This window comes from Odocoileus virginianus, chromosome 5 (assembly GCF_023699985.2).
Source record: "Odocoileus virginianus isolate 20LAN1187 ecotype Illinois chromosome 5, Ovbor_1.2, whole genome shotgun sequence".
Taxonomy (NCBI): Eukaryota; Metazoa; Chordata; class Mammalia; order Artiodactyla; family Cervidae; genus Odocoileus; species Odocoileus virginianus.
Genome location: NC_069678.1, coordinates 40,017,270 through 40,032,056, shown reverse-complemented (window position 1 = coordinate 40,032,056; position 14,787 = coordinate 40,017,270). Strand labels below are relative to the sequence as shown.

At 43.3% G+C, this 14,787-nt stretch overlaps 1 long non-coding RNA gene across 1 annotated transcript; it reads right to left on the bottom strand.

Moving 5' to 3' along the window:
- Positions 1-4,288: 4,288 nt before the first annotated feature.
- On the bottom strand, positions 4,289-7,418 carry LOC139035056 (uncharacterized). Its single transcript, XR_011487569.1, has 2 exons — positions 7,362-7,418; positions 4,289-4,496 (listed from the first exon to the last, which is right to left on the bottom strand). It is a non-coding gene; the product is annotated as an uncharacterized lncRNA (long non-coding RNA).
- Between the last annotated feature and the right edge of the window lie 7,369 nt (positions 7,419-14,787).

Genomic DNA, 14,787 nt, shown 5'->3' with positions numbered 1-14,787 from the left:
TCTTGGCCTTTGAGGCATTACAGACTGAGGTTTTGGTCGGCTTGCATACACTTTTAAGGCCTTAGAACCACCTCAGTCTAATGGCCTATTTGTTTGATTAATCTGAGAGTGGATCATTATGTCTGCTACCATTGTGGGTGATGTTGGAGCTTAATCCCACAAGGAAACTATTTAAAACATGGTGTCAGAATTATCCTACCCAAAGAAGATGGAACTGGAGTAGTTACACACCAATCCCTATGAGTCATTTATTGAGGTCTGTTCCTGAACAGTATTAAGTACCCAGTACTTCCTGCCTGCTCTGTGGCAGCTTATCTCAGTTTTGGAGAAAGTTCTCAGTCATAGAGATAGATAAAGGCATTTGGAAATCTTGAAGTTTACTGACATAGTAGAGTCCAAGGGATGTAGGAAGGGCACTCAAGGATTTTTTCTGACTTATAGAAAAAGCATTTCTACCTATCAGGGAATAGAACATAAATTAAATGCACCAACTTCATTCCTGTAACCTGAACGGAAATTTCTGATCAAATATTTTATCGTCAGTTTTTTTACGAAGTATACAGGATTTTTCATAGTTAAGCTTTACAAAGTGTTATCCTAAATTACTTTTTAAAATTATTGACTTAGTGTGGCTTTTTAAAAAACTAATAAATATTATTTACTTTAAGAGAGTCTTTAAAAACAAGTGGAAGACTATGGATCCCACCATCAGATTTATAAAAGGAAATGGTCTATGTAGCCTGATTGGTAGGAAATGTCCTTGTGAGCTTAGGGAACTTTATCTGTGGTCCAGCTCAGCTCTGCAGCTCAGGCATAAGGAAGATTCACACTGAGGCCATACTGGCAAGGTAGTGTCCTGCGGACCCAGAGAGTGAATAAAATACTCCCACAAAAGAAACATGGGAACAAAATTTAAAAATGCTTAAATATTTGTCCAGTGTGCTTTCTATTTGTTTTCTTAACCCCATATTGATTGATTGTCTGGTTCAATGACCGTGGCTCCAGTCTAGAAAATAATGTTTCCTACAGTTTTGCCCAAATTACAAGAACAGAAATGAATTTCCACCACACCCTCCTTGCATTCATTCACACACAGGCCCACAAGCACACAGACACAGAAGCAGGAATCCAGTTCTTCCCCTTAGGCCCCCTCCTACTCTCCCCAGATATTTCTCAAAGGGGATTCCACGTGGGCTCCTGAAACACTCTGACAGCTGTATTCCCCTACAGCAGCACCATGTTTTTCCTGCTTGGCTCCCACCCCATTGCCTATGAACAGCTGTCACCTGGTCCTTGTCCCCCTCTCATGCCTCACAAAGACTCACAGGAAAATAATCCTTTCTGTTTGTTTCAGTCAGAGACCAATCAGGATGGAGATCCATGCCATTCACCCCTCTTCTCCCCACTCCTCCTCTGGCCTTGCCCTAATCCATTAACATTTCTCTCCTTCCTGAGTTACAATGCTGAAGCTCCCTGGCACATCAAGGAACACAAACACTTACAAATGATGATGGGAGAAAATAACATTAATCTATCTCTTCTGGTGCAGGCCTACAACCAGAATTTACTAGCCAGTCCTCCAATCTAGCATCACTGATTACCAAAGCAACAAACAATATCTGAACTAGAGGTAACAGCTCCAGTTTATCTGATCTCTATGTTGCTATTACTCAGCAAACATCCTAATATAAACCAGTTTTGTTGTTTAGGCACTAAGTCATATCCGACCCTTTTACAACCCCACAAACTATAGCCCACCAGGCTCCTCTGTCCATGGGATTTCCCAGACAAGAATATTGGAGTGGATTGCCATTTTCTTCTCCAGGGGATCTTCCTGACACAGGGATCGAACCCATGTCTCCTGCATTGCAGGCAGATTCTTTATTGCTGAGCCACCACGGAAGCCCCAGTATAAACCAGGCACTGTGCTATTGTGGGTATCCGAAGTTGCACACAACTTTTTTCTTCATTCTCCCTATTGCTAGTTCAGTTCATACTACCATCACCTTGCTCACCTAATTATCACTCACCCAAACCTAATATATTCTCCATATTGTTGCTCAAATAATTTTCCAACATAAACATTTGATCACATTCCTCATTTCTCTTTGAAAATCTGTAACGCTTTCCTGCTGAACTGACACTTAAGTCCTAAGACAGTAAAAAGCTTACAAGACTCTTTACGATCTAACTTCTGCTCATGCAGAAGTCTCCTATCTCTGGCCTCCCTGTAATATTCCCCAGATGTGCTAGGTTCCCTCTACTCAGTATTCTCTCTGTTACAAGAATATTCTCTTCCCATACCCTCCTTCCTTTTCCCATTCCCACTAGGTTTAGAAATTTCAGCCTATACGTGATGTCCCCTTGGAAGCTTCCTTTGACTCAAGGCTGGGTTAGATTCCTGCTGCGGTTGACTCCTTTGGAGGTATCGAATTAACCGATGAGCCATGCTTTCTTTTCTGAGCACTGACACCCATTGGCACCTCCCCCATTATTTGCAGTCAGTGGCTGCTAGCAGCCATGTTTCTACCCTTACCCTGCCAAATGAGACCTGGACCCTCACCTAAGTGGGTGCATAAGTTTCTCTGCCACGTGAACTTGAAATAAGGACCTAGAGACAGGCATCCAGTCTCTTGGTAAGGGAGCAGTTTGCAAACTCAGGAGCAAGATGTGGGGTGGTTATATTTCTCTGTGACAAAAGGGAAGCAGGAGGCCCAGCTGCAGTGAAAAAAAGAAAGAATGCAGCCAAGCTCCAAAGTAAGAGTACTTGTGAGGCCCAATGGTTTTCCAGTTTCTGCTTCTACCACCATCTGACTTACCTCTACACCTTATTTAAAAATTCCTCTTTTGCTTAAGAAAGCACTCAGTTGTTTTTTGTTTCTCATAACCAAAGAGTATTAGCTAATCTATCCTCTCTGTGTCTATTTATCATACTCCTCAATTGCCTGTTCACTATTTTGTATCCTTCATCAAATTTGTAACCCCATTAGAGGCGAAGACTATGTTTCATTCATTGTTATTATACTCCAAATAGAGAGTTTAATATATTAGTTTTCACAAAATTTTTTTTGAATCATAGTAATAACTAATACTTCAGTTCAGTCACTCAGTCGTGTCTGACACTGCAACCCTATGAACTGCAGCATGCCAGGCCTCCCTGTCCATCACCAACTCCCAGAGCTTGTTCAAACTCATGTCCATCAGGTTGGTGTTGCCATCCAACCATCTCATCCTCTGTCATCCCCTTCTCCTCTAGCCTTCAGTCTTTCCCAGCATCAAGGTCTTTTCCAATGAGTCAGTTCTTTGCACCAGGTGGCCAAAGTATTGGAGTTTCAGCTTCAGCATCAGTCCTTCCAATGAATATTCAGGACTGATTTCCTTTAGAATGGACTGGTTTGATCTCCTAGCTGTCCAAAGGGCTCTCAAGAGTCTTCTCCAACACCACAGTTCAGAAGCATCAGTTCTTCAGTGCTCAGCTTTCTTTATAGTCCACCTCTCGCATCCAAACATGACCACTGGGAAAACCATAGCTTTAGGGCTTCCCAAGTGGTGCTGCTGGTAAAGGACCTGACTGCCAATGCAGGAGACGTAAGAGACGTGGGCTCAGTCCTTCGATCCCCTGATCTTTAAGATCCCCTGGAGGAGGGCATGGCAACCCACTCCAGTATTCTTGCCTGGGAAATCCTATGGACAGAGGAGCCTGGTGGGCTGTAGTGCATAGAGTGGCAAAGAGTCAGACACGACTGAAGTGACTGATCACACACACACACACACAAACAAAATAACTAATACTCATTGTGCCCTAAGGAGGAATTACTGTTTTTATACTCATTTTACAGATTAGAAAATGAAGGTACAGAAAGATTGTTACTAGCCCAAGATCACACAGGTGCTAAGTGGCTAACAGGGAAGCCAAGTCTACACAATGTGTCTCCAGAGACCATGCTTTCAACCACTGGGTGACAAAGATCTCCAGAAATAAGGCAGGAGGGAGACGGGGCACAGTGCCTGTGCTTCAGTAGCTTATGGAATTGTTTTCAGTCTTCCCTGCGGTTTTCCTGTTTTTCAGTGACACCCATGTTGCTTTATCCTATGTGGTTATTGCTTACATTCCTGCTTACATTGCTTACTTTCCTCTCCTATCTACTACTATTTATGCCATGAATGTATCATCTTCTCAGCTATGTCGGAAGTTCTTTGAGGGCAAGGACTGAGACTTAACTTCTTATTATTGCCCCACTTTGATTAAGACTTTTATTTCCAAATTAGAAAAAAAACTAACAAAAACTTGTTTAAACAATCAATGGATTTTATTTATCATCAACTTCAAGAGGTCCAAAGCTAGGTCTGACTTTGGTTAAGGCTTGATCCAAGATTCAGCTAGTCACCAAGTTCCCTTTCCTTCCTTCATCTTGTCTTCTCTGAAAGATGGCTTCTGCGGTGGCCCCAAATATCTGTCAACAGCCGTTCAGACTTCTTGCTTTCCTTACTCATACCTAGCAGAGAAGAGAAAGCATTCTTTGTTTTGCGTGCGTGATGTTGCTCAGTTGTGTCCAACTGTTTGTGACCCCATGGACTGTAGCCTGCCAGGCTCCTCCACCCATGTAATTTTCAAGGCAAGAATACTGGAGTGGGTTGCCATGCCCTCCTCCAGGGGATCTTCCCAACCCAAGGATTGAACCCAGATCTCTCACACTGCAGGCAGACTCTTTACCATCTGAGCCACCAGGGAAGCTCTGATTTGTTTTAATATCCCTAACAAATTCCTATAATTTAATCTAAATGGATTAAATAATTCCAATAATCACTGAATCAATTATTGTGGTTCTGTGTGTATGTGAGAGAGAGAGAGGGAGAGAGAGAGAGACAGAGACAGAGGGAGATAGAGAGACCAAGAGAGGGCTAACTGGTTTAGCCTTGCTCACCAACCGAGTCACATGAAATGAGCTCCTAGAATCATGTGGGGTGCCCAAACCAAACTTGAGGGTGTTGAGAAGAGAAAGGCAGGGATTGGGGTTAGAGCTCCTCTCTCCATTGCTCCTCAGAGAATCTCAGGGTTGGAAGGGACTTTGAAAGTTGACCAGTACAGCCTCTCTTATGATGTTTCTTCCTGAAATATTCCTTTTCAGCCTTTGAGGATACAGGTATTTGGATCTAGACCCTGGAGGTAGATCCATGACCTGGTCCAAGTTCATTTAGAGCAAACCTAACCTAACCTCTCTTCTCCTTAGCAACTCTTTTCATATTTGCAGCCCGCTGCCCTGCTTCCCTTCAGCTATTCCAAGTAGCAGGGTTTTATGATCCTTCACCACCTGTTTGGTTTGCTCAGTCCCCCGGGGGAGGCCTTTATGTTGGGAGGGAGATTCCCCCGCCTTACTGCTCTGGGCCCAGCTCTTTTTGGCGGCAGGGAGGTTGTTTCTTGTTGCTGTGGCCCATGAAAATTTGATTGGGGTGGTTGGTGTTCCTAACAAAACATAGCAGTGCTGGTAAGTGTCAAGTTCTCAAAAACATATGTATGGCTATTTTCCCCTTGAAATCATATTTTTGCTCTCTGGAGGAAAGGGAAGATGTGGTCACAGTTCTGTCTTTAGTGGGTGTCCCGGAATGAACAGAAATGCCTAGCTGCTGGGGAGTGTAATCCGAGGAAGCAAATCCATTTGTGGCCTTAAGAGCCATTTGCAGTGGGCATGAGTGTAAACACATACTGCTAAAGTTCAAAAGCCCAACGTGGTCCTCAATTTGCTTCAGAGGACTGTCTCCCCTCCCATGAGCTTTTCCTCAGCTGCAGGCAGAGAGATGGGGAAAATGAAAGCTCAGATGTGAGCACAGGGCAGCCAGGGACAGCACCAGCTCACCAGGAGAGGGACAGCTGCGCTCTGCGTATCGGGGCCGCTGTGACATCCAATGAGATCCTGCGGCTGGATGCTAAACTTCTTTTGGTTCAGGCACGAAGAAAGGAGAATGGGCACTTCATCACATGAAAGGAGACATCAGAGGAGGTTTGTTTTGTTTGAAGCACCCTCAGTCCTTCTTTGCTTTATGAAAAATATTTTATTTATATTCATTTTTTCCTAACCTCTGGCTGATTAAATATGACTGTTAAAGACAAGAGCAAGGTTCCAGTTTAAAAACTGGGCAGCAGCAGGCAGGGGCCTCTCATTTTCTGTCTGGAAAGCAGCGGAAAAGGGCCTTCTCTCCTGGCCCTGAGCATCTCTTACTTACCCTGCCTTTTTGAAGGGGACACAGGAATGTCAGCGTGTTGCTTGGGCATCACAACCCAAATTGTTCTATGTTGAAGCAAACAGGGCTCTGCTTGGGGGAGGCACTGGTGCCCAAGCTGAGCCCCTGCTTTTCTTAAGAGTAGAAAATTGGAGGATCTCTAGGTTCATCAGTGATACCTTTCTCATTAGCACCGCCTCACTTGGTTAAGACCCCTGCTCCAAAGAACCTTCACTTACCATTCTATATACCTATTTTTCTCTCTCTGCCCTTGCTTGTATTTAGCATCTTAGCATCTGAACCATCTTTTCTAATTATCTCTCCCCACAAAACCTGAAGCGAAGGGCAGATATCTACTGAGCACTCTCTATGGACCAAGCATAGGACTGGGTGCTTGTGCATCCACACAGCTCTGAATGATATCTTCTCTTGTTCTATTTCACAGATGAGGAACATTTAAGTTGCTCACCCCAATCCCAGAGCAAAAGGTATGCAGCCAGGATTTTTACTCAGCCTCTAGGACCTTTTTCTCCACTGCATCAGCAAGAATAGTCTCACATTTTTATATTCTCTTCAGCATGTGTAAGGTATGGAATAATACTCATCATTGCTAATTAACTACACATTTACCATGCCTATTTGAAATCTCTGATTGGTAGCTAACCAAGAGTATTTATAAATGGAAAAGGATAAGCCATATTCTTCTTAATAGCTAATGATATTTTGTACCTCATTCCACATTATTTACCTAGATAAGTTTGTATTCCTGCCCATGATTCCTACCCACCTAGCCTATTACAATACCATAGATTAAGATAACAAACCTTTATGACTTCCACCCCCCCAGTCTCTGCCTTCTCTTCTGCTTTTTTTTTCAGCTGTTCCCTGTGAGGGATAGAAATAGTTCTGAACTATCCTACCCTAGAAAGGAAGGATAGACAGTAATTGTGACAATGTCAACAGTCATCCACCATGTGTGTGTTTGTGTGTGTGTGTGTGTGTAGCTACAATATGTGAAACAGCTACTATGAGCCACACTAGGGCCTTCTCCTGACCTTTACAACTGAGGTAAACTGATTGCTCAGTCTGCCAGCTGCAGAACCCGAGGCTCAGAAGATCTTAACTTACGCAAGCTCACTTACCTCGGCAAAGGCCTCACCAAGATTCAGGCCCAGGCCTGTCCCATTCCCAAGCGCTTAACCATCGTGCCGGGGTGGCCTCATTTCCTGTAGGTGGTGGTGACCAACCCTTTCAGAGGAAAGACATTGAGAAGGGTCAAAGATAAAGCAAAATAGAACAAACAGGGGAGGTTGACAGACAGCATATTTGAGATGGAGAGAATGTAGGAAAACATTTCCCATGTGTAAAAATATAAAATTACTTTCTGAATATTAAGCCTTGTACAAACAGTTTTGTGACACCAGTGACTGATAGAAAATAGATTAACATGGAGAACAGACATCAAGTTAATAATCTGAATCTTAAAGAGGCTTTTTTTTTCTGACAGCTCAGAATTGTTTTATAAATTTTTAAGAAACGTTAATAGGTGTCTGACATGAGCGATGAAAGGGGAACTATTTAGTATTACAAAATGAATTAAAGCTTTAAAATGTCTCTACACAATTATAAGTAGAAGTAAAATTGCTAAAATTGGAATAATGAATTGAGAAATTGCTACTTCAAAAAACATTGAGCAAGATCTGAAAGTCACCCCTCTACAAAGAAAATGCTCTTCTTAACTGGGCTGGGCCTGGAAGGTAGCATCTCAAGGCACTGAGAGATAACGCAGGCTGAGCCTCTTAAAAGACACTGGGATTTGTGCAAAGAGTGGGGAGCAGCCTCTTGGCCGGCTACGGTGAGGTCTTCTTTCTTTCTCTCCTCCCCTCACTCCTGGGCCTCTCCCTTCCTTCCACAAGTATGCTTTCTGCTGAGTTGCTGAGGGCATTCACTGCTTCTCACCAGCATGCTGACTCCTTCATCATGTATTTAATACTGTTTTCCAAAATTACCCCCTTGTAAACTGAACTGAAATGTAGTACTTTTGAAATCATAGTTCTCCATTGAAAAGTACTCATGATGGTAAGGACTTGATGATAACTTCACTCTTCAGAGAATAAATAATGGAAGGAGCTCAGGAAAATGGTTATAGCACAGGGAGTCCATTTTCTTCATCTGTAGCAAACCCTAGAATGTAGAAACACCACCAACACCAAGAACTTCATTCTGTAATTTAGAATAGGAAAAAAACTCTTCCAACTATCCGTGTTTCACAGGGAAACATCTTAGAGTAGTTTATTTTCTATTTGAGGGAAGAATACAGGGGTTCATCCAGTTTGAACTCACTGGGAGGTATAAAAATGAAGATATTTATTAAACATTTTTATTTTTAATTCATCAAATGAGTGACAAATAAGGAACAAAATAAAGGATTCATTTTAATCACTTTTGGGCTACTTGAGAATAGAGGAATGCAAGAGAGAAATTTGGTCTCTTCATGGTCAAAGGCTCATATTTTCTTCTCCTTCACCTGGAGATGTTGCTAGTAAATGGACAAGGATTGACTCTGGCCTGGATGCCCTTCGATGACTCCCAGCATATACAATGGCAAACTCTGCTCTCCTACTCTTAAAAATCCAAGCCAAGTTCTGCCTTCTCTCTGGGAACTCCAGGGGCTCTTGTTACCCAGCCTCACAGGCATGGAGGGTGGTCACTTTTGGGGTGTGATATAAACCACCTGCAACTTTTTTTCCACCTGAAAGCCTGTTCTGCCCTTTCTTTTACTGAGTTGCCAGCACAGCCTTTTAAACTCTGACTCTTTGCCAACTTCTTAGTTGAGGCAGAGCTATCTCGTCTCATCGCTGTTTTCAGGGCTGGTTTTTCTCTCATTCTGATTCCCCAGCAGGCCCCAACCAAAGCACATCTATTATCTCATGGAGTGTAAGTTGACAGGGAGCTCAAAGAGTCAACAGTGCAATGGGGTCGTCACAAGAGCAAATGTCTTCAGAGTTATCAAAGCACCAGCTTTGGGGTCAAAGAGCCAGACAGAAATCCCTGCTCGCTATTTACTTTCTGTGTGAATTCTGCCAGATTACTCATTCTAAGATTCAGAGTTTTTATTTTTAAAATGAGGATAGTAAGTAATACCTGCCTCACAGACTTGGGATAAGAATACAAGGAGCTCATTCGTGTAGAACAGTTAGCACAAAGCTTGGCATATAAGAAAAACTCAAATGATAACTATTATTATTGTTGTTGCTATTATTTTGTATTATTATTACATGTATTATTTAGGTTCTAGATTCCAGAGTAAGGGAAGTGATGACAGTGGGGTGGAAAAAGCACTGGACTAACTCAGGAGATGGTTCTAGTTGCTGTACAAGAAGGGAATCTCATCAGTCCTGGCAAGACACAGATGGTGCACTCAAAGGCTAAATTAGAGAAGGTTTCATGGAGAGAGTACTAACAGAGGTGTGGAGCAGAGTGAAGTGAACCAACGGGAGCCCGTGAAGAACCAGGGGCTCACAGAGGCCAGCAGCTGTTGCCACCCATGACCTGAAGCTGTGAGAGCGGCAATCCTGGAAGAGAAACCACAGGGGCTGCGGTGGTAGAGGAATCCAGGCACTACCAAACCCCACCCAACAGGATGGAGCCAAGGAATGCATTCCAGACTTCTCCCTCCTCCCTACCTCCAATCCTCTCTGGTGCCCCGTGTTAGCTCAATCCAACAGGAACCCACAGGGCATGGGAGCCAATGTGATGGGCAGAGCAGACAGAGGAGGATGGAGAATGAGTGCAGAGGGACAAGCAGAGAATAACCAGCCCAGCAGGTTTATAATTTTATAAGTCTCAGAAAGCACCCCTCTGCACTGGCCAGATCAACGTGGCCTGGATGATTGTTCTAAGTAGGTGCAGTGGCCTAGTAATGATGCCCTGACTCCACCAGGAAAAGTAGGAGGCCAGACTGCTGATCTAGAGTCAGGAAATGAGGACCCCAGATCCTTGGGGTGGGAACTATGACTCTAAGAATGATCTGAGAGGCAGCTTCAAAAAAGTAAAACCTAAACTACAAATCAGGCCAATGGTCCAACAGAGGTATCAGCCTGAAATGCTGAGTAGACAGTCATAATCCTAAGAACAGGAAAAAGAAAAGCCCTTGGGTGACTGGATTGATGATGAAGTTTGAAATGGAGGTGCTTGCTGGATCTGGGGAGTTTCTGAGATGCTGAGATGCAGTCTTCTAGCTCTTCTAGGGCCCCTTATGGTTCAGGCCTGGATTCATTTTGTTTATTGATTAATCCATTTTTTTAAATAAGTGTTTATTGATTAGCTTATCTATTCTAGGCAGGATACCAGGTACTAAGGATAGAACAGTGAGTAAGACAGAAACCCTGTCTTGAAGGAATTCACATCCAGTGGGTCAACAACCAATCACAACACAGAATGTATGATGACGAATCACAGATGAGGGATCCCCACCCTAAACTGGAGAAAGTTTCCCGGGGAGCAGACATCTAGACTGACCCTGAAGGCTGAGTTAGCCAGAGAGGACAGAGTGAGATGGAGAGGTGGGGACAGCTAGAAGAAGCTTCTGTGTACAGAGGGAATTGTTACTGAGTGTGGACAGATGGGGAGTGATGGATTAAGACAGCCAACAGTGGTAGCCAAAGAAGTTCATAGGCATTGAAATGACATGATCGGATTTGGATTTCAGCACTATCATTCTCGTTTGAAGGGTAAAGAGCAGGTGTTCAGGTAGAGCCAGGGGGCAGGAATGGACAGACCCCAGTCCATTTAGGGAAGACCTGGTGGGACTGGATGACTGGATATCACTGGGTGGCTGCCTATGGCAGTCACTGAGGTTGGAGCCACAGATGAATGAGGCACAGCTGGGTACAAAGCAAAGTACCCAGGGAAATAATTCTGTAATTGTGTGTCTCTCTCTTTGGTGAGTCTGCTTGCTTCATAAGATGGAGACTGAATTGTTTAACAGGTTACACTTCATATATGTGTATCAGGGTTGTTGGGGGAGGTGGGGGGGACACGGTCCCCACTCTATAAGATTGGGAAACATATAAAACTAAACCATTTGTTACTTCAGAACTTGTCAGAGCCCATAATAGCCCAGAGTTCTTGATGTCCTAAACTTGGGATATAATCTACTATATTTGTCAAATCTATCCAATCCCTCCTCCCACCATACAGCATCTATCTACAGTTCCTGCAATGGTGTTCCTCAGAGCACTGTTTCTCAAACTTTGGCCCACAGACCAGCTCAGGTTCACAAACTGTAAGCAATCCCTAAGTACAGAAATGGAGACCGTTTAGAAACTTTCAAAAGCAATACTGTGTCTTTCAATCTAGTAGTTAAAATATCTGGGGTTTATCTTCTATGTCTGCTTTTAAAATCTCCATTTTGCTAGTGATTTATTTTTCTTGTATTTTACAAAAGTATCAGTCAGCAAAGGATGAAAAGTTAAAAAACAAATACAAAACTCAAAGCTAGTCTTTCAGCAGTAGTTTGAGAAGCACCATCTCAGAGCAACTGGGAAACTCAGAGGAGCTCCACGGCTCTCAGATTTGGCTGCCCATTTTAATCACCTGAGGGCTTTTAAGAAGTACAGATCATAGAACCACTTCCAGAGATAGGATAAAATTCATCTGGGGCAGTGGAATTTGAGGAAATTCCCTAGGTGATTCTAATGTGTCCCAAGGTAGAGTCACTGAACTAGGCTCCCTGGTTTCTTGGCTTCACCCTCACAAGCCTACAGGAGGACCAAGGCTGGGGACAGTGGTTCTCAACCCTGGCTGCACAGAGGAATCCCTGGGCCAGTTTTGAATGAACTTGCGGTTGGCCCCTCCTGAACCAACTAACTTGGGATCTTTGCAGGTGGTTCTTGGGCACTAGGATTTTAATAAAATGATTCTGAGCAGCCAGGGTGGAGAACCACTGGGTTAGAAAGTCTGGTTGCAGATGAGACAATTAATAATGGGGAGGTAGGTTCATTGCTCTCCCCAGGGCCTGGAGTCAGAAGCAGCCCTTGGAATTCAAATCTTTTACTTTCTCTGGGTCTGCGCAGCCATACAGCCATGGCTGAAGCTGGGATGTTGGGGGCTTGGTAGGTGGGCTCATCACAGAGACCAGTGGTCAACTGAGAGGTCCTGGCACAAAAAGCAACCTGAATTCTTGAGCTCAGCTCCCTTCCTGCTCTCCTGGCTGATGTTATCATTTCTGGGAGGCAGCACCACTTAGGCTTGTCTTCCACTGAACCAGAGTGAGCCCTGAAAGGCAGGTTTTATGAGAGACGGAAAAGTGTGGCTCTTTCTGCCCAAAGTTAGAGCCCTCTGTTCTGGGCACCACTCTGAGCACTTAGAGCAGCTATGCTTCAGCACAGACCCTCACTTTCTAGTGCCCTCTGGAAGGGGCCAGCTGTTGATTTCATCAGTCGCTGAAAAGGATGCCTTTAACTGAGGAAAGCACAAATGCATTAGGACTTCATCTCCGAGAGGAAATCAGAGGGGAGAAGCAAACACTACACAGTTAAGACTGTCTTTGGCATTTGCTGGTAGATGCTGGGAACAAATAATTACAGCCATTTAAAAGCTGCTTGCAGGAGAATGAAGGGACAGGCCTGGCATGAAGGAATTTGCCTATTATGTTGGTGCAAGGCTAGGTATGACAGCAGTTATTTCTCACAAGAAGACACTGGAACATTCCATTGTTTTGCCTGTGCCAACATCCATTCTACCAAATACTTCAGGACAGTGACATTTGAAGTTGTCTTAAGATACAACTTTGTACTGAAATTCTTATTTTTGAAAATCTGTTTGAAATAACATTAGATTCCAAAACTAAAGAAATATTTCACAAAAGTTTAGTCAAAGAGAAGAGATCTCTTTCCCCTAGGGAACTCATCCTTGGAAGGAAAAAAGTTGTGGGGGGTGGGTGGCAGGAGGCATGTTTATTTAAGGTGTCAAATTTTAATTTATGGTTGAGAAAAGTTGAAGATGATAAGATGATTTGAGCAATGTAGACAGTGGTAATTGTTTAGGTTGTGGACACTTGGTTGTATTATAAATTGTTTAATAGTTATAATTTTGTTATTGTTTCTTTATATGACAATCATTTATACAAAAGCATATTAAGTACTTATTTATGTGCTTTCTGGGCATTGTGTTAGGCCCTGGAGATTCAATCCATGGTGAGCAAGGCAGACATGATCATTGTCTACATGGAGTTTAAATTTCAACAGAGAAAATTACCATTAAACAAATAAATAATTATAACAGTAATAAATAGTTCTATTAGAAATGTACATGATTTTCTCTTTAATTTCCTTTTTTTCCCTTTAAAAAAAAAAATATATATATATATATCGCCTGTCTGCCTTTCTTCCTTTCTGTCTTCCTTAAAAAGCCATTCAGTTCAGTTCAGTTCAGTCACTCAGTCGTGTCCAACTCTTTGCGACCCCATGAATCGCAGCACGCTGGGCCTCCCTGTCTATCACCAACTCTCAGAGTTTACTCAAACTCATTCCAGTCAAGTCGGTGATGCCATCCAGCCATTTCATCCTCTGTCGTCCCCTTCTCCTCCTGCCCCCAATCCCTCCCAGCATCAGGGTCTTTCCCAATGAGTCAACTCTTCAAATGAGGTGGCCAGAGTATTGGAGTTTCAGCTTCAGCATCAGTCCTTCCAATGAACACCCAGAGCTGATCTCCTTTAGGATGGACTGGTGGGATCCCTTTAGATAGGCCCAAATAAGGCAGTCAGCCAGAGTGGAGAAGGCAGCCTGAGCCGGGGATTATAGGTTGCACAAGACAGGGAAGCATACAGCAGAGTCAAAAAATCATTTACATGCAGGAAGATCGAGCAGATAAGTAAATGGATTGAGTGTAAGTGAGGGTTCATGCTCATGAATGTGCAACTCTTTCTGACCCCAGAGACTGTAGCCTGCCAGGCTCCCCTGTTCACAGGATTTCCCAGGCAAGAACACTGGAGCAAGTTGCCATCTCCCTCTCCAGGGGATTTTCCTGACCCAAGGATCGAATCCATGTCTCCTGCATTGGCAGGTGGGTTCTTTACCACTGAGCCACCTGGGAAGCCTAAGTGAGGGTTACTCAGAGGGTGATTCCGAATCGATCAGAATTATGGAATATGGAAATATTGGAATATGGAAAGAAGAAAACCTAAAATGAACCTGTGGTGATAAATTAGAGTTGTAGTATCACTACAAACTCCTGGTTTTCAACATATATAGATAAAGGAATAGAGAGGGGTGTGTGACTGTGTGTGTGTGTGTGACTGTGTGTGTATGTACATATGTTTCCTAGTTCTGTCAATGAAAAGGATTTGGGAGCAGTGATACCCTAGTAGCAATGAGCACATGTAGTGCCAAGATCTTCATTTCCAAACACTTCTCTCCACTAAAAGGAACCAGGGCTCCTTGGAGAATGGCTGATTCCAGGATTGAGCAGAGAAATGAAAAGATGAGCCTAAAATATCTTTTAACACAAAGGAAGAAAGTGCTCAAAGAATGACAAGAAATATTAAAAGGGCATGAAAGGGAGCTT